This window comes from Mchenga conophoros, linkage group LG7, assembly GCF_057382185.1.
Source record: "Mchenga conophoros isolate Kocher_MC1m ecotype Shallow Benthic linkage group LG7, M_conophoros_male_GT1.1, whole genome shotgun sequence".
Taxonomy (NCBI): Eukaryota; Metazoa; Chordata; class Actinopteri; order Cichliformes; family Cichlidae; genus Mchenga; species Mchenga conophoros.
In genome coordinates, this window is record NC_140532.1 from 20871807 (window position 1) to 20892899 (window position 21093).

Here is a 21093-nt window from a genome sequence, read left to right on the forward strand (position 1 = left end):
CTGTGATATCTGATACTCTGTATTATACTGCCCGCTATGTAGAGATTTAGCTTATTGCAAACATTGATCAGCACGTTGTAATTCAATACTGCATGCCAACAGCAGCATGAATTTGTAGGCCAGAATGGAGAGGAGCGTTTTCTACATGTGTGTCGTAGCCTACTGTACTGTAGGGCAAAGAGGTTAATCCTACTGAAAAAATGTAGATAGTCAAGGTCAGTGGCTGCACATTTGTTTAATGAAGGCAGCCGGGGCGTCTGGACAAAGCGGATCACACACTTCAGGAGCCTCTTAACTGCTGCAAAGCAGCTATGATTGAGTCAGCAGTGTGCCAATCATCAATGAAAACAAAAAACAGTAAAACATGACAGAAATAGGGCTTTAAGCCTGGGGATGAAATTAACAACCACAGGGCAGGATTTAAAAAAAACAACAGAAAAACACTTACTGTAATGGGGTCACTCTAAAGTCATTACTGAGTCCAAGAAGCAAACAAAGGTACCTTGATAGGGAGAGCACATCGGACCATCCAACCAAAGCCCCCCACTCACCCACACACATACAGGTGCCACACCCTTGTGGCTGTGTGATATCTCAGTGTACCCCCTATCTATCACGTTAGATTGTGCGCCCAGATAATGCCAGAGAAGCTGTGCTGCTGCTGTTGCTGCTGATGGAACGACTGGAGGCTGCTCCTGTTCGAGCTGGCTGTCCGCTCCTTCCGGCTATTTATAACCAATAGAGCTACAGCACTTTATGAATGTCTGCAGGCACAGCATCAGAGTCTTCTGATGCTCTGCCTCAACAGCTTTTGTGAGAATTATATGCATATAACAGTACACACATTATAATAGGCTGTCCTGCACAATAAAGCGGGAAGACATTCAGGGGCCGCTGTCACATTCCCTAAAAATGCAGCCTCTAATAACAAACAACAGATGGAGTGTGGCACCATAAACGCACAAGTTTCATCTTGTGGACTGCTTCGTCGCAATTGGTGCTATATATAGATCCCACGTCTGTAGTCTAGTTGAAAACAAAGAGTCCCAAGTCGTTTCACAAAAAAGAAAAAAACAAATGCACCACCACACCGCTGCAGAAGCCTGCTTGCTTTTTATACGCTGCCCATTTAACAGATAGCCATCTTTGCAGATGAATAAAATGGCATAGGAGGGAGGATCACGACTGCCTCACACTTCAACACAATGACAAATGTTATCTCAGCAGAGCCTATACGTGGTCAAATAAAGGCTAGATGAAGATAACATTTTGCAATTCACTCACCTCCCTACACACACACACAGACACAGTCCATGTTCTGCCTCTCTCTCTCACGAACACAAACACACACACACACGCACACATTCGCGGGACAATTAAATTTGATTAATGCTTTAAGCTTTCGTCCTCTCCGACGAGCACACGCACACGCAGAAATGAGCAGAAAAGCAGATTTAAAATGTGCACCGATAACAAAACTCTAAATGAATTTGGAATGTGTCTTTATTGGATGTTCTGATACCTGCAGAGGACGCGCCTAATCACACTCAAGTCCCCGTTTGCTTTTCTGTCCTGTCAACAAATTCTGTCCTTATCATTTGGGACTTGCAGGAATATATGTGTATATGTATATTGTTGATTTGACATCGGAAAGCGCTCCTTGGAGTTACAAATAAATCTCTCTTATGAACTGATGTCGCCACTAGCGCACTAGAATTCACATATTTGATGGATGTTTTCTTCAAAGTAGCCAGGGGGAGACCAGGGTTTGGCTGCATACTATCCACCTCTCTAAAATCTTGGCCTCACCCCACATTAAACCGCAGTGACATAAGCACGGAAACCGAAATGTATCTGCATTATTTTATATATTTATTGATTGATTGATTTTAAAAACAGTTTTTCCTAAATTATTTTATTTTATTTCACTGGCTTTATTAACCAAATACTCACCTGCTGTAGCCCTCACTGCTTCCAAGCATCCTTTCGCATTTCTTCCCGACGGCAACTCCCAGCCACCAACACTTAAACTGAGACGCACTATCTCAAGTCCATCTCCTTGATAGATAGCTTTAAAAGATGACAAGGGAGAACAGACACCAGGCAGCCGTTTCCTGCTGATTTCCAACGACTTTCTCCAAAACGGCACTGCTGCAGTTCTGAGACGATAGCAGTAGTTAAAACAGATAACCCACACAAACGCGCACATACAGCGCGATCCTCCCTTGGTAATGGGGCTCCTTGTGAGCCCGAACTCGTCCGATGAGAATAAAGGAGGAATGCAAATGGCAGGTAGAGAACAACTCCCACGCACTGCTCCCGATCCAAGCGCACAGCTCCCTGATGCAGTCTCTCCACAGCACACTCTCGGTACTGTGTGACTGGCTGTCGTCAGTGGCACAGGCAATCCGATTGCTGGAGGGAGGGACGGAGATGATCAGCGGAACGCACTCTGCCCGGTGTCCTACTCAAGTGTGTGTGGTAAAGCTGTGTGTTTGCCTGGGCGTGTGTGCCGTGTTCTATCACGTCACATACGCAATTCGTGGTATATTCATTTAGACCCCACGCGTTTTGTTAACCTTCCTTATATGTCCAGATATGTCTTTCCAGATTTCAGCCTCTCCTCTGGCGCGCACAGAAACGTTGACGCACACGGGCACATGGGACATAAAGCAGCAATATATTCTGAGGGTAAACCGAACCTAATTTGTCCGCGACACCTTTGTAACGTGCAAATGCTTCACCGAAACGTCATGGAAAATACGGTTATATATAATTATATATGTGTCTGAGAAAGAAGTGGAAACCAAAAGGGAACATGAGACGAGGAAGGAAGGGAGTCTATGAGAAAGTAGCAGTTCCCTTTTTAAAGGCCTGATGGCACTGTGGGCTTCGGGTACTGCAGTCAAACATACACAGGCATTCACAACACACTGCTTCTTCCATGAGGCAGTCTGTGCAGTATGCTCCCTAATACATACCTGATATTTTACCTCCTGTGATTTTTAAACGGAGTCTATGGACAATCACTTAGAGATGGTAGGTGATTTAAAACTGGAAAATAAAATTACAACCCCAATCAAAAAAAGGGTTGCTGTGTAAAAACGCAGTGATTTCTTGTAATCACATTTTTCGCAACAAAACATAGAAAAAATAGATATTTAAACTGAGACTTTTTACTGTGTCACTGAAAAATAGGTATTTATGAATTTGATGTCGCCACACTTTCTGAGTAAAAAAGTGGGACAGAGCAACAAAAGGCTGGAAAAGGAAGTGGTAGAAGGAAGGAAGAGCAACTTAGAGAGTTTCTCAGAAGGAAAGATGGGCAGAGGCTTATTAATCTGGAAAAAAAAAACTGCATCTACAAATAGCGGAGCCATTTCAGAGTAACCTTCCTCATAATGAAATTGCTAAGACTCTGAATATTTCATTCTCTGCAGTAACACAATATCAAAAAAATCAGGAGAATCGCTGTGTGCAAAGGACAAGGCCAAAAAACCCCAATACTGGACACTCATGGGTTTCAGACCCTCTGGTAGCACTGCATTAAATACAGGCATGATTCTGACATGGAAACCATTGCTTTGACTGGGGAACACTTCCAGAAGTCACTGTCTGTAAACACTGTCCAGGATCCAGGATAAGAAATCTATCATACAAAAAAAACATATGCTAACATGATCCAGAGCAACTTATGCTCCCTTTTAGATGATGTACTTTTCATGGATGGTCTTGCATTCAGTAAGACGTTGCTAAACCACATACTGCAGCTATTACAACTTCATGGCTTTAGCTGGTCTGCCTGCAGTCCAGGCTATTCACCAACTGAAAATATTTTGCACATGAAATGAAAGATATGAAAAGGAAACACACTGCTGAACACCTAGAATCCTATATAAGAGAAGACTGGGACAACATTCCTCTACCAAAACTCCAGCAGTTGGTCTCCTCAGTTCCCAGATGTTTAGAGTGTGTCATTACAAAAAGAGGGGATGCTACAGTAGTAAGCCCTGTGTCAACTTTTTTTTCTATTGCTGTCATGAAATTTAAAATGAGCTAAAAAATTTCACAAAATAACGAAATATCTCAGTTTAAACATTTGGTATGTTTCTATGTTCGACTGCAAAATCGGACTTATTCACCATAGACATCTGTAAGTTTACATGGTGCTTGCACTGTCTGCCATGACATGTTCCATTTATGAATCCTTACTTTGCTGTTAGGTGTAACCCTTACCAATGACCCATTTTAAAAAATTATATATATATCATTAAAAACTTTTATCAATGTCATAAACAATAGGACCTTAACTCACTGATTGGTGAAAACTTGCAAAGCACTGTGCCCATGAGTTAATGAATGGTCTTAAATGTAAACCAAAAACCAAAACAATGGATTTTACATTGTTTCAGGAAAAACACACACATATTTATGTGCATATAATACAAACACAATTATGAGTGTTTAATTCATTTTCAGAAATAGAGTCACATTAATCTTGTCTAACCTCGAGTGGCCATAAAGTTGAACATTAGCATGTTTGTTAGCATGGCAAAAATAAATTGTTGAAATTTCGATTTTTCAGCAATTTTCTCAATTTTCTAGTTTTTCTCAATTTTGTGCTCATGATGAAACTTATTCATGCGTTCAGTATAGAAGATCTGTAACCACCCATTTAGCCACTTCCTTGATGTCCACCTGCTAGTCTATTCTTTACTGCACTTCCCACGCTGTCAAAGTCAATGCTGACATCATTACTCAAGACCAATCATTCTCTTGCCCACCTTCAGTGAGCCAATCAGCTCCAACCCATGTGCTTTAAATCTCAGTGCTCTTCTGTCTTCCAGTCTGTCATTTGTACAGCCACCTCCTCCCCATCTCTGCCTCACCCTGCTCAATCAGAACCCATCCAAGTCCCCATCTTCACCAGCACCAGCGTCTATCATTGCTGGGATTCTGTTCTGCCATAATGAGTCTTGGCAAATAAATGAGACCAAATAGATTAATTAATTTCTGTATCACAGAAAATCATGTTCCATTCTTACAAACGATCTCTTGAACTACCTGTTATCTTTGAGTACTGGATGCTGGTGTTAAATGATTTGGTTGGTTTCGTATCACTGATGAACATACTAGGAAGGCACTAACTTATTTTTTTTGTGATTAGCTGAGGTGTAATTACAGTAAAAAATAGAATATTTTGTAACTGAAATATGATTTTGATGGTGTTTACGTCTGTGTACATTAACTGCAAAAGGTCTTTAAAGTAAGCTATAAAATGAAGTTATTCCTATTTTGAAGAGTTTTAGGACTTAGATTTTAACTTCGATTTCAAAAACTATAATGTACCCTATATTATCTGCTTACACTATGACAAAGTCACACAAAATATTTGTCCAGCAGTCTTGAAATCTGTCACTTTTGCATGCCTAAAGCAACTCTGCACAGGAACTTAAGCCATTCTGGCACCACAGCTACTTGTCAATGTCTTCAGCAGCAGATCACGCATGGCCAAGGTACCCTTGCAATGAGTAGAAGGAATTTTGCCAGTATTTTAGAGTTATTTCCACGCTGCCTGGCTATAAAACCATTCTGTTAGACAGGGGCTTTTTCTTTCCAGATCACTACCCTAGAACTGACAGTATATTTCCCTATAGATATAAAGTTAAAAATAAACAATTGTAATACATTTTGTGTACTGGTGCTTGACATGTTTCATCAATATATATTACTCATCAGCTGATCGATATGAGTAAAATAAAATTAATAAGTAAATGCACGATTATACTCAGATTTGCAGTACTAGTCAAACATGCTCACTGTGTTATTAGATGAATAAAACTCAGAGAAAATTAGATTCCAAAAGGGAACATTTGACTGTGACATGATGCACCTCATAGGCGGGAGGAGAGAGGCGATATATATCATTCTTCTCTACTTCGTCTCCATCCTCTCTGCCCTGCTAAGAGCTGCAAACAACAACAGAGGTAACAATGGATACCTAGTGACGCCACAGACTTTGAAAGGATCCCATCAATAATTAATTTGTTCAGCTGTGTTCCTCAACACTGGCACGCATGCTTGTCCTTAATCTTCTCTTATACTTGGTGTGAGGGGTTTCTGTCAGGTGGATAATCATGACACTGCAAGATGAATGACTCTGTGATTAGATGATAAAATAACCATTTTCTTGTTATGCTACAATCGTTCTTGATAGGTGAGTGGCTTTGTATAGCAAGTTTCAAGGTTGTCATTCTTGCTGGGTAACTATTGATAAGGCTGGCCCCCCAATGAATTCTGATACCGATACAGTCTTTGGCATCATTTTAAGAGTCACTATTTCAACAGAAATAAAGAAATATATTTTTGAGAATGAATCATGAATTGTGTCTGCAAGCTAGAATAACTTTCACTCTGACTTAATTTATGTTGCCAAATTAAATTCTGGTGTTCAGAATCTTTTTTCCTTCACAGTAGGAGACAAATGAAAACTTGGGAATGAAATCTTAACTGTTTTCAACATCAAGTGAAAACTGAATTCACCAGTTGCCGACAGCCTTTTATTTTTGTTGTTTTTGTTTGTTTTTCAGTCTTTGGTCCCTTTGGTATTTCTTTTTTCAAAAGGCAGATTGACTCTTATTATGAGTTGCAGCTAACCATTTAGCGTGTGATCATATATCCATTCAGCAACAACAGATAAATATTAAGATGCCAACAAGTAGTTGAATCTTTCACTGCTGCGCAATTGTCTGCTGGGAAACCTTCATGCATCTGGATGCTACAGACCAAGCACACCCACATGGTGATGGCATTCCCCAATGACAGTGGCCTCTCTTAGCTGGACATTGCCTCATTTCACAAGAGCTGTTCAAAAAAGACTCAAGAAACAGGACAAAGAGCCCATGGTATTGATCTAGACTCCAGACTCTCACTTTGTAACCCACAGGATCAAAATGATCCACTGCCAGCTTTCCCTGCCAGCCATGGGGCGCCCATGGTGGTTTTTAAAGTTGTGGCTGATTTGTGTATTTACATGTGTATTCACCTGGTGGGCTGCCAAGGTACTGCAGGAATAATAACAAAAACTCAGGTTGAAATTACAACTTGGTACAGTTATATATTTATCTAAATATATTTGTTTATTTACTGTTGGCTGTGCGACAGACTGGCCATCTGTCCAGGGTGTATCCCACCTCCTGCCCTATGGTAGCTGGGATAGACTCCAGCTTCCCTCTACCCAGAGACTGGGATAAATGGAAGAGACTGTGAGGGTTGGTTTGTAAATTAAAACTGATAATAGGAGGTTAGTTTGTTATATTACTCATGGTCCTCATTTACTGCAGTGGCAGGTCAACTTAATATCAGAGCAAAACGTGCAATAGACATGTTGGTCCGCTGTGTCCATTTCACGCTTTGCCTCTCCAAAATCTGAAATGGAGATGCGTGAAGAAGTTGCATTACCAGCAGGGCGAGATAATATATTTTAAGACACGAAGTCGGTGGTGAGCAAAAAACGTACTAAGGATATTTCCGGGTCCTTAATTGTCAGAATCGATTAAGCTAGGGGGCTAATATGTATTTACGTGTAAATGTGACAGTAATGTCTGCTAAATGCTTTCCTGTGATTATTTTCATGTAAAATAGCTCCCTTTGCTGCAATGTTTTGGAGACCAAAGTGTGAAATTGACACGGTGGACGGGCGTTTCTGTTGTTACACACTTTGTCGTGATATTGGGTTGGCAGGTGGGTCACACATTGGCCTCAACGCTTGACTGAGTAGTATTAGCAATTGATCATGTTTTTAAAAAATGAAATTTTCAAGGAAATGCAGTGCTTTATCTTGTATTTTGATTCGAGTGAAGATGTAATATTGGGTGGGTCCCAAGGGAATTTTCTGGTTTTTAAATGTGCTGCAGCACTCTTGACTTTGGGAACAAGCTGGGTTTATTTATTCATACAACAGCAGTCTCACAAAGTGGCTTTATTTTATAGCACATTAGTATATGATACGCCCATGAAATACAAAAATAGTTAGAAAGATGGAGTTTTTATTTTTTAAAGATCTTTAGGAGTATTGCTTATTTTCCTTTGTGTTACAAATCTGCATTTGCTGGTTGTTTTCTATTTTTAAAACTTTACAACCGTGCAAAAAATACTTGGGTATAGCAGGAATCTGTGGTTTGGGCAGAAACCCTTTGCACATTTGCTGTGTGCCACAAAATGCAGCAGCCAGAAACTCTTTGGGGGGGATATGTTAGGCAAGCATTGGTCCTGGCTGGGACCAAATTTGACATCTCATAACACTTACTTGCTCCAAAGTAATATCGATTTCTTTTCCAGAAAAGAAACAACAACAATATAAAGCTAAAAAAAAACCAGAACCCAGACACAGCACAGCAAAACTCAACAGCAAGAAAAACCTCTTGAAACAAAGTAAACAGGACTTACAAACCTATAAACTTTCCTTCTCTGTTTTCCATCAAACTTTGTTGGCTGTTAAGTTGGTCAAAGTAAAGAAGCATAAATATTTCTTTCTTGCCCTGTTTTTCTTTCTTTCTTTTTGCGGCACTTACCTAAAATCCATCTCTTTACTCACTATTCTTCTAATCCTTACAAATGGCAACACACTCCCCACTGTCACTCAAACGTCCTCACACATAAATAATAGGCACATACATCGACTCACTCATTGTCTCTCAGTCTCACACTCACACTCATTTGCCCTGACTTGTGTTATTATACTGCTATGTAAAATGGCTGGTGCAGTGAAAATGGAAAGCAGTGAGGTTGGAAGGGAAAAGTCCCTCAATGGGCTTTGAATTGCCAAGGTCCTGAATAAGCATTGTAATATGGGCTTGCAGGCAGCAACCAAATATGCAAAGAATTGGATTTGGCATTACTGACATCTAGTTTTACCCTCGCAAATGCGCAACCTACAGAAATACAAAATCATAATTTAGCGGTAATGCACACTATTAACAAGCTTTAACAATGTAAAGGATATTGTTCTGGGACTGCGTGTGGTTTAGGGAGTGATTGCTTTGGTTTTGTAGCATGACATCCTCAGATATAGAACTATGTTCATAACAAATAATTGAAACTCATAATGTTGCAAGAGTTTCAATCCAACATGAAAATGACAGCCATCAAGATCATGAAATCTGTTTGAGATGACAGCAGTACACCAAAGGAATATGTAATGGTCATAAAAATGATGACATATTCACATTGATAAGTCAACTAATGAACAGCTCAGCACCCATAATCATTGCTGAACACATTTCTGAACCTTGTTATAGTAGCTTTGACACAATTGCTCCCACAGATGTACTAAGTGGAAAAGCATACAGCAAGAAGGGATCCTGGATACTAACTCTAAGGCTAGTGTTTCTTTGGGCTTACTAGCACAGACCATACTGATATCAGAGGTATTATCTGGCCTATCATAGTAATGAAGAATAAATACTGTGGCAACTTGGACCTAGATCTGGACCTAGACCTAGCCCAGTGGTCATATGAGCAATACTTTGTCTTCAGTGGTTTATATTTCCCACAAAACAATTGGCAGGCTGCTGCTCTCTCACCGCTACTCAGGCTCAGTGCAGTGCAAGAAAGACTGCAAAGAAAAATGATGCTCCCATGCCACTTGCACACACTGCTTTGGGCAGACTATCATTCCCATTAAACTAATAACAGTTAGCTTCTTATCTCACAGTGTCTTGGCAAAGTCACTTCCACCCTTGAACACATTGCCTTTGAATGCTGGGGCTTAATCTATCACTGAGGCCCAAATGAGACCGCATAATCCTCTGCAATTTTTTGTTCTTGTATTTCACATTATCACTGATTTCTACTGCATTTTTTATAAACTTTTTTTTATTTTCTTCCATTTTGGAACAATGATGCTGTCCTTCAGTTTCATAAGCAGACAGAATGTTCAATCAAGAAAAAATAGCTGATGTCAGAAGCTAGTACATGAGTGGGTTTATTCTTTTGTTGAACCAATTTTCATTATCAAATTACCATTTGAAACTATTCAGGTAGTGGAAATATTTAAAGTTTAATGTAAAATGTGACAGTGTCAATGCTCCCATCCACAACCTTATACAACACTTGATTCTGGAGAATCAGTGCACAGGTGTTTCGATGCTTTAGAGGCAAATGAAAGTCCAACAGGTCCCAGGTCAGTTCATATTCTCTCTTGGCATTTAGGACTTTGGTAAAGATCAATTTTCTTTGTTTTACCTTTAAATAATGCAGCCCACAGAAAGACTAATTTAAACAACACCACTAACAGAATATAATAAGAACTTTCTCAGCAATGAACAACAAAACAGTTTGACCTGGAAATATTCATATTATTGAAAGCTCAATTATGTTTTTTTTACTTTTCTTTTTGCAAACAGGATAACATTGCTAACATGAATGAAAGCTACAATGATCTCACTCGTTTTTTTTTATGTTAAAGTTCAAACTATCTTCACTCATTAAGAAGTGTCAGCCTTAACAAACCAATTCAGCACCACTGCTGCTAAATTTGATCAATAATACCATTAACAATAGCTGTCAGTTTGCTGGGTGTGGTTGAGCTCATGCTGAATAAAAAGACAGAACGTAAAGAGAATTAAAGAATATTATTTCTTGCTATCACCTTAAGAGTCAAAAGAATATACTTTGGATTAAGACTCATTTAATTTACTGAGGTACTATAAATAAATCCAGCCAGAGTAAAAAAAATCAACAATGTTGTTTTTTAAATAAATGACTTTTTTTTTTTTTTAGTTTTTTAAAGTAAATTTAAGAGTGAAAGCATTTTCTGTCTTGCCGACTTTGACTTATACCCACTGTCATTTCTTGGACAAAGGTCAAAGACCTTTTCTGATTTGTGTTAGTGTCTCTGGTGGGGGTTACCTTCTTCTTGGTACCCAATAATATTGGGTAATATTATTCGCTAGTTTTCATTAATCTGCAGGAGCTTTGTCACTTTGTATATTCTTCTCTTACATCTTTTGAGACAATAGTGTTTGATCTAATACTGTGTAAACAGGACTGAATGTCTTTCTTTTTGTATTTGCTTCATGATCCAGTCAGTGACCAGCATGGCAGTCCTTTTGTCTCTTGTGTTTATGGTGGTGACTATCCTTTAAAAAAGATCGGACAGAATGCAAATATTACAAACACTTCATTCTACAGTGCCTTACATAAAACATAGTTACATGGCTAACATACAGAGAAATACTGTACTTGTTTGACAAGCTTCGGAACAAAATGAGCAAAAAGTGTGACCTCACCTGTTAATTTGTGTTTAAAAAAAGGTTTTAGGATGCATACTTTTTGGAATATAGTCAGTATTTAAATAAACAAATATACACGTAAATAACTCCAAAATGTAAGGAAACGATCCTATGAACCTCTTAATGGCGGCTGTACAATTTAGTGGTCAACCACTGTAGTTGCTCTTTTATCTTGTAGAACGAGCCGTTTGGGTTTTCATTTTGCCAACAAGACAAATGTGACAAATGTGTTTCCCTATAGACAAGCTATTACAAGCAGTGGTTTGGCCTCAGACCCCTGCAGATATTCTGCTCATGGCCTCTGAAACAATGGCTCTGTTTTTATTTATTTTTTTCATCTGCAGGGCACCATCCATTGCCAGGGCTACTCGCTTGTCATCTTGGCATACAGACAATGGCTTCCGGACACAAGAGCTCCTTGTAAAAGATGTTGCCACCCCTCGGTCTCTGTGCAGTACAGACACACATAAAAATCCCAGCAAACACTTGGACACATAAACACAGGCACACACAAAGCTAATCTAGGACTGAATCGAATCGTATCCCTTTGTTTTTGAGATGGTAACTGAAGGTGAGGGAGTGGTATTGGGAGATTGGGAGTAGGATACACTGGTAATCACTATTTCAAATAATTTCACTATCCCCCCACCGCCCATACACTCCTCACTAACACTGCACTATTCCAAAGGGCAGGGAGAGATTTCAATCTCTTTACAGCTGCCACCATGACTTTAGTAAATTGTTGACAGCCAAATCCATGTCGATCTGCTGAGTGATTGCATGCTGCAAAAGGTCTAATCTCATTTTCTCTGCAGCTCACACTGGCTGTAAACGAACAGACATTAAGTTGAAGTTAAGTTAAAACGTTCGATCATAGAAGCCACGCCTAGTTAAGAGTATTATGGAAAATCAATCATCAATAAGCCTTCAAAGCTGTTTGGTACAATAAGACTATGAAATGTTAAACTGTCCATTGTGAAAACTGTATCTGATACAAACAGTGTATGGCCTTATAGTATACACTTCACAGAGGATGTAGATGGCCTGTGTTATTAGACTTTGCTGATGTCAAACACATAAAAATGCTCAAAGAAGCTCAGCGCCTCTGGCTAGTTTTTCCATGGCATGCAATCTTAACGCTATTCATGCATTTAACAGTGTCACTAAAAGACATGAGTCATGAAAAAAATATAAGCCGATGTATACGAGCTGCGTAATTTAAAAACAGGCCTAGAACAAAGTATTTCATACAAAAGTCAAACTGGTTAACAAAAAGTGTTCAATATTATTGCTAATATTGAATCCATGTGTTCAAGGAAGTACTTAAACACTAACTGCTCTAGACAAATAAATAGATTAAATTTGACCACAAGTGTGTTTCAACAACACTTTCAACCTGTGAACATATGCAAAATTTACTACTATCTACTATCTACTCAGCCTCCTTTTTACAGCTTAGATTTACTTCACACAAATTCACTCTCTATCTATTCATCCATCCAGTATTCATCAGTCGGTCCAGGGAATCTTCTCATCTAATATATTCTAAAAACACTCTGAATCCACTGGTTTATAAATGCCATCATTTTATTTTAAAATATTTGTCACATTGGTATCATAGCCAAGTCAAATTTTCACCCTCACCTAGAATATTTTGTTGCAACATGTCTGTCTTTAACACACCAACCAATGGTTTGTGATCTACTGCACATTAGAGCGCCACCCGGGCAACGAAAACCTGTTTCTGTTAAAGAGAGCATGAGAACATGTTCATGCCAAGCAACTAAAAGGCAGCTTGCTTTTTAATTCCTCACACATTTCAGGGTCAGCCTCGTCAGGCGATTTCCTTTGCCTGTGAAGGCCTCTGGACAAAGGTGGAAAATGAGAGGAAAAAAATACTGATGAGGAATGTGGCAGTTACTCTGGACAACCAATCGCAAACCAACACTCACTCCAAGCATATGAAGTATCTGGCTGCTTATATAAAAAGTGAAGATTTGGGGTATTTTGATGAATCAAATGCCCAACAACAATACCCCAAGGACATCATGGAAGAGTGTCATAAAGTCCTATCAAAAGATGATGTTAAAGACTGGGAAAAAGTGATGCTAGAGAGAAATCACACAAAGTTAGATGGTTTTAACAAAGGACTGAACAAGATTTCTATTGTACACTACTGTATATAAACAAAGGTATCAGATGATAAAGGTGTTTAGGGCCTAGCCATGCACTCTGCCTTTACAAACATTTGTAAAAGAATGGTTTGTTCTAAAGGGCCATAGGAGTCAAGTCAGTTGATGCAAATTCTTCCATTTAAAATATTCCATGATCAGCTGTAATTTGCATTACTGAAAACTAAAAGAGTTTAGGAACCATAGCAACTCAGCCACAAAGTGGCAGACCACATAATGTTACCCAACTGGGGTTGCTGAGGCGCATAGTTCATAAAAGGCACCAAAGCCCTACCTATTCAGGAACGACAGAGTACCAAACCTAAAAAAACGTTGTGCCAGGAGCTTCGTGTGTTGGGCTTCCATGGCCAGAAGCTCCTGTAGGTGTAATGTGTAGGTGGCCGTGGACTTTTATCTATATAGTGCAGATGCAAAATCAGTAGGGAACAGGCCAAGACAATGAATTGAGAATGAGTCATAGCAGTAGTTTCCTCTTATGAGGTAATGTGTATGCAAAAACTGGCATTCCACATAAGCGCATATGTTGTTTGAAGAACAGTAACAGTTTGCCTAAACTAGTGAGGCTGATCTGACAGCTTTATGGCTGGACACATATGGAGAGTAACTTCAAAAGAAATACATATTCACTATTTACGCAAGGACATACCAAATGAAATGACAGCAATGCAAAGCATCTCACATTCAGCAGGAAATTCTCACAGTGCTGCGGTCAGCTAAATGCTGCTCCATATTTTTAGACTGTGCTCCTACTGTGAGCAGAACAGAACAGATGACTGTGATTGTACACTTTGTTACAACACAGAGGGAGAAGCGCAGAGATTAGAAAGCATTTTCTGGAATTCGCAGAGATAACCGATTGCACGCATCCTTGCACGAATGATGTCACTGGGAACATTAGTGGACAGGATGTTGACATTATGGACACGAGCGGTCAAGGACAATAACGGTAGATCAAATGAGGGGTAAACATAAACATATTCAAAACAGAGTTTGTGAAATGTGAAGGTCAGGTACACATGTGCTCAAACCCAGTTAGAGGCAGCATGAGATGCAATGCTAAAAGTGTCACAAGATGAAAGTCCAACTGCTGCTTGTGAAGCTAAAACTAGATCTGAAGCTGAAGTCATTACAGCTAAGATCAAAAGGCAACCATTCATGCGCCATCATAACATGGTATAGCATTTTAAATGAGATAAATATTACTGGTAAGACTCTGCAGACACTGTGCACTTAGTGCAGTAGTACAGCTGAATGTGACAAAATGATTCCTGTTGGACAATCACACTGACGGCAAATTTGAAAGCATGCAGTCAAATGAAAAATATCTGGCGCAGGAGTTGGATGCAGAGACCCGATTTCCTGAAACAGTGCACTGTGACACCCTCCCCCAAAAAAGGAAATATCTTCAACTACAAGGGAGACAGTGAGGTAGTAATGGATCCACACAACAGGTTTACAAGCTGTTTTACTGGACTACGCTATTGATGTTATGGAAGAGTATTTTTTTTCTCACATCCAGGGCACAGAGACATACTTGGGGAAGTGAATCTGATCGCATCTGTCAATAAGAAAAATGCTAGAACTTTTCCCCAGGGAAACATTGCACTGGAAAAAGCCGTGACACATCGTGACACCAGACACATTAAAAGCAAAGGATATCCTGCAGAATTGAATGCTTTGAGCAGACTTCTAGATGCTGGAACTAAACAACTACAGAAACTCGAGTTCACCTCCAGTCTCCAATAATCGAATCAAATTTGGTTGTCCCACTGCTTTTTGCACCAGTTGCTGAAGGAGATCACAGTTTCCTAAAAGTGCAACAAACAAACAAAAATATAAAAAGCTACTGAGTACAATGACACAAGACAGACTTAACAGACTGCTAATGATCTTCATAAAGGATAATCCGGCACAGAGAATCAAACCACAGGGTCCAGTTAAAGTAGCAAACTCTACTGGTAGCTACCATTTAGTACTTGAGAAACCAAAGTTTGATTATTTTTTAAAAAATACAATAAGTGAGCTGCAGTAAGAGAAGTAAAGAATTTGAAGACATTATTATGAGAATTACTATTATCCTTTTTGTGCTATTGGTGTAATTAGTTGTAGTGGCAAAAACCTCCCCTACAGGCAGTTTTTGCCAGGCTTGTGGCATTTTTCCAAATTCTTCATTCCATATTTACCAATAACTCAAACAAAATTATGCTGCAGGTCCAAATTGTGGTGTCTGTTAAGTATGGGCAGCAGACATTGATCCAACAAATGGGGAAGGAAACATCACATTTGCAGGGGGCTGATGAAATGAAAATAATATATAGGAAAATCAAAAAGAACTAGGACTTATAATAAATCTTTAAGAAAATATGATATGATGTTAATGCAAAATGTTGTTCAGATTGGCCTACCCATTAAGGAGGAGCTAGAATACATGCAGACATACAGTGGCTTGCAAAAGTATTCGGCCCCCTTGAACTTTCCCACATTTTGTCACATTACAGCCACAAACATGAATCAATTTTATTGGAATTCCACGTGAAAGACCAACACAAAGTGGTGTACACGTGAGAAGTGGAACAAAAATCATACATGATTCCAAACATTTTTTACAAATGAATAACTGCAAAGTGGGGTGTGCGTAATTATTCAGCCCCCTTTGGTCTGAGTGCAGTCAGTTGCCCATAGACATTGCCTGATGAGTGCCAGTGACTAAATAGAGTGCACCTGTGTGTAATCTAATGTCAGTACAAATACAGCTGCTCTGTGACGGCCTCAGAGGTTGTCTAAGAATGTTGGGAGCAACAACACCATGAAGTCCAAAGAATACACCAGACAGGTCAGGGATAAAGTTATTGAGAAATTTAAAGCAGGCTTAGGCTACAAAAAGATTTCCCAAGCCTTGAACATCCCACGGAGCACTGTTCAAGCGATCATTCAGAAATGGAAGGAGTATGGCACAACTGTAAACCTACCAAGACAAGGCCGTCCACCTAAACTCACAGGCCGAACAAGGAGAGCGCTGATCAGAAACGCAGTCAAGAGGCCCATGGTGACTCTGGATGACCTGCAGAGATCTACAGCTCAGGTGGGGGATTCTGTCCATAGGACAACTATTAGTCGTGCACTGCACAAAGTTGGCCTTTATGGAAGAGTGGCAAGAAGAAAGCCATTGTTAACAGAAAACCATAAGAAGTCCTGTTTGCAGTTTGCCACAAGCCATGTGGGGGACACAGCAAACATGTGGAAGAAGCTGCTCTGGTCAGATGAGACCAAAATGGAACTTTTTGGCCAAAATGCAAAACGCTATGTGTGGTGGAAAACTAACACAGCACATCACTCTGAACACACCATCCCCACTGTTGAATATGGTGGTGGCACCATCATGCTCTGGGGGTGCTTCTCTTCAGCAGGTACAGGGAAGCTGGTCAGAGTTGATGGGAAGATGGGTTGAGCCAAATACAGGGCAATCTTGGAAGAAAACCTCTTGGAGTCTGCAAAAGACTTGAGACTGGGGCGGAGGTTCACCTTCCAGCAGGACAACGACCCTAAACATAAAGCCAGGGCAACGAGGGAATGGTTTAAAACAAAACATATCCATGTGTTAGAATGGCCCAGTCAAAGTCCAGATCTAAATCCAATCGAGAATCTGTGGCAAGATCTGAAAACTGCTGTTCACAAACGCTGTCCATCTAATCTGACTGAGCTGGAGCTGTTTGCAAAGAAGAATGGGCAAGAAGTTCAGTCTCTAGATGTGCAAAGCTGGTAGAGACAAACCCTAAAAGACTGGCAGCTGTAACTGCAGCAAAAAGTATTGACTCAGGGGGCTGAATAATTATGCACACCCCACTTTGCAATTATTTGTTTGTAAAAAAATGTTTGGAATCATGTATGATTTTTAAGATAAGATAAGATAAGATAAGATAGAACTTTATTAATCCCTCGGGTGGGTTCCTCTGGGAAATTCGACTTCCAAAAAAAAGCACAGCAACGTTCCACTTCTCACGTGTACACCACTTTGTATTGGTCTTTGATGTGGAATTCCAATAAAATTGATTCATGTTTGTGGCTGTAATGGGCCAAAATGTGGAAAAGTTCAAGGGGGTCGAATACTTTTGCAAGCCACTGTATATACACACATATGCTATAATCGTTATAGTAAATAAATCCTACATCCTAAGCATGTAGCACTCAATATATTCTATTGAGTTAATACATTTTATTTTACGAGTATATAAAAATAAAATACACAAATATGAACAAGTAAAGCAGACCTTAATAAATAATGTTGTATTTATTTATTTTCTCTTCCTTTCTCTATTTTCCGTAACCTTGATCAACAAACTCAATCTCTTCTCTTTCTTAAAAGCTTGTTCTTGCTGCAAACAAATATAAAACTGCCAACTTCTAAGAGAAATTATGGCAGCTTGGTGACCACAAAGACATGCCACAGTTATTTTGCTCTTTGATTTCCGCTTGGGGGCACAACTGCCAAGGAATAACATTAGAGAATGAGTCTTTGGCTTGGGCATATGGGTGTCCAGACACAAATTAATTCAGCAGTGATTGCAATACACTGTATCTCTAAGGGCACTATTGTGAATAATGTATGTATGTGTGTGTGTATATATATATATATATATATATATATATATATATATATATATATATATATATATATATATATATATATATATATATATACATATGCTATTAATTATTGTAATGCATGACTCAAAATTCTTCAGTGAAGTTAGTTTCTCATCATACTTGCATTTTCATCCTCGGTCTGGGAAATTATTTGAAGTCCTCGAGTGTTTTTCTCTGACCTTGCTAGAATTCTACCAGCTGCTATCTGAGTTTAGCACTGCACCACATGGTGTATGGCTTATTAATCACAATGAATCAAATGAAAAACAAAATCCACAGTTCTGTCTTGTTTGATTTACAACAATAAACATTTCAGCATGGGCAACCCACTGCGATCCAAAGTCTGTCAGAAATGCACTCAAACAGAGCTGCATCTGTCAACATTCGCTGGAAATGGTTCAAACGCAAAGTAGTAGAATTTACACTACTGAGACCAAGAGCTTTTATTTAGTCACACTGAGGGATTTAATGTTTTTGAATTTGGGGTTCCCAGAGGTGTTATCAGCATTCTTTCATGATTAATTTTATTGACTGTAATGCTGAATTGTATCTGAATTGCTAATTTTTGTGCTTGGTATTGAAATTTTCTTCTTTCAGTACACTATTCTGCCTATGGGGAGGTAGGATGGTGTAGACTGGCCCTGGGCAAAACACTGGACTCAAAGCAAAAAGTGAGTGAGTGTAAAGGCCAGTCTTATGGCAGTGAAATAGTTACAAAAAGATTGATAATTTTTTTGTGTTCATAGACATGAATTGCTAAGTTTTTCTCGTAGAGAAACCAGGGATGTGTCACTATGGCAACCAGAAAAGCAAAGTTTGAAAAGATGTGATCACAACATTTTTATATGACTAGCTGGAAAAAAAGGTAACACATGGAATTAATAATGTATTTCAAACAATAGTTGAACATGATTCATCTTCATGAACTCAAAATAATTTTAAGAAATTTAAAGTGAGGAACACGAAAAAGTTTCTGTCCTATGACTGTGACTGTATCACCAACTGCCACGAGGCCGGGTATTTTATTCTACAAGCCCTCGCGTTTTGCAACATATTTACTTTGATAAGCATGTGTGAATGAGAAACACACTGAAAATTTGTAGTAGCTAGCAAAGATTAAAGGGTGCTATATTAGTGTGCATCATTTGACACTTCATTCTTCCTGAATCTGTAATCTGTATCATCACCAAAACATTTCTTGGTTTTGGTCTTCACAGGAAAAAAGATGTGGCTGACCTTCAGATTTGATCCCTGACATCCTCATTTAAGGAAGAGTTTCATTTTACTTAATCTTCGTGCTGCCTTCAAAACTGTATAAATACTTTGAGAAGTTTTATTTGGTGACTTTTGAGAACTGCTGGATTAAATAAATAAATTATTGATATAACAACAAAAATGTCTAATTTATTTATGGCTTTAATCTAACATCACATTTTAGTTATATTTCAAAAAGGAAAAAAACAATTTTAAACAACAGTCAGCAACATGAAATCTGTTCTCAAATCAGTGTGGTTTGTCCCAGCTTTTCACAGGTTGCAGGATAAGCACCTCTATGATGCTGTACAATAGCAGTTCCACTACAGCATGGCGATCAACAGAGTAAATGTGCAGTAGCAAATAAAACCATTTAACCTCTTCAACCTACCTACCCTTCAGAGGCAAATGACAAATACATTGATATTTGTACATACATTAAATCCTGTGCGCACATTCACAGCTGCTGAGGTACAAAAGTGTTGCATTCAGACTAACCACGGTACTCAGCTGAATCTCATTATTTCAATGCCATTTCTGAGGCAATTACTAGGTGGGGAAATGCTAGGTCTGTATTGGGTGGCTTTATTTGTTCCAGGGCTATGGCCATTTCTCACTGTATGGGTCAGGGCAACTGGCCAGCTCCCTTGCAGTGTATGTTTAGTGTTTATGTGTCTCCAATGAGTAGTATTTGCGGATTGCACTGAGGTCATTATTAGCAGTTTCAGTGACAAAAAGCCAATGTCTGAATGGTTCCTTGGATTGCTACTGATGGGGTGAAATGTCAGAAAATAAATCTGCTTACTAGTAATAAAGAATGTTGGAAAAAATACAGGGAGCTTCAAAATGACCTGATGTTTTTGATATTTCATGAAATAATGTCCTTGCTATTCAGAAGCTGATTTTTTATTTTACACTTTTGCTTAGTAGTTTATACTAGTGAAGCTATACATCAATTGAAAGATTTTTTAAATTCTTCTTCAATTTTGCTTTGAAATTGAAGTATAGTAATCACCGTCAGCTGTGTGTGTATGATTACTCTATTTCGATTTCTTTTAATTAATTCATTTTGATAATGTCCCAGTACAAAAGCAATGTTATCTCTGATCACTTTCTACTGTAAGGTAACCTCCAGTTCAGCATGCTAAATGAAGACCCAGTTGAAGAGTAGAGACAGGTGAAGTTAGAAAAAGGATTTTTCTTCTTTTTAGTGACAATCACATAGAACCCTGAAAACAACAGACACCACTGCCGAGCAGATGATTTAGCACACAGAGGTAAAATCTATTGAACATGTAGCTGGAAGTGATGGAGAAGAGACGAAGATGCGGCACTTATTACTTTTTCATGCATGCATACATTACAATGTCTATTTATACAATTTCTCAAAGACTTTTTTCTCTTTTCAACAACATTCATGGTATAAAGTATTTCCGGTATCACTACAGTTGAAAACACACAAAACAATTGAAGAATGATAAAGTTCCTCAGCTCCCAGAAACAAATGTAGCAAAAACACATTTAGTATATCCTTCAGAATTTCTTTTAGTACATCTTTATATTTAGCTGTTCTCATGAATTGTAATCTTATTTTACTTTTTTATGGTTTTAATCCACGTCATGGTGACTCTGATGCAATGTGGATGTGTCTCCGGTGCGTGCTTATAGTGACTGGGTTCACTGTTCTGGCCTTGAGCTGAAGCATTTGA

The 21093-nt window shown here is 38.9% G+C and overlaps 1 protein-coding gene across 2 annotated transcripts in view; it reads right to left on the bottom strand.

The window, feature by feature from the left end:
* Positions 1-21093, bottom strand: part of lingo1a (leucine rich repeat and Ig domain containing 1a) — a 122819-nt gene that overhangs the window by 22138 nt on the left and 79588 nt on the right. The window contains exon 1 of one of the 2 annotated variants that reach the window (XM_085282836.1): positions 1954-2496. The exons of the other annotated variant lie outside the window; for it this stretch is intronic. The gene's annotated coding sequence lies outside the window, so the exon portion shown is untranslated. Of the gene's footprint in view, positions 1-1953; positions 2497-21093 lie in introns of those variants that run through there. 2 annotated transcript variants of the gene reach the window in all.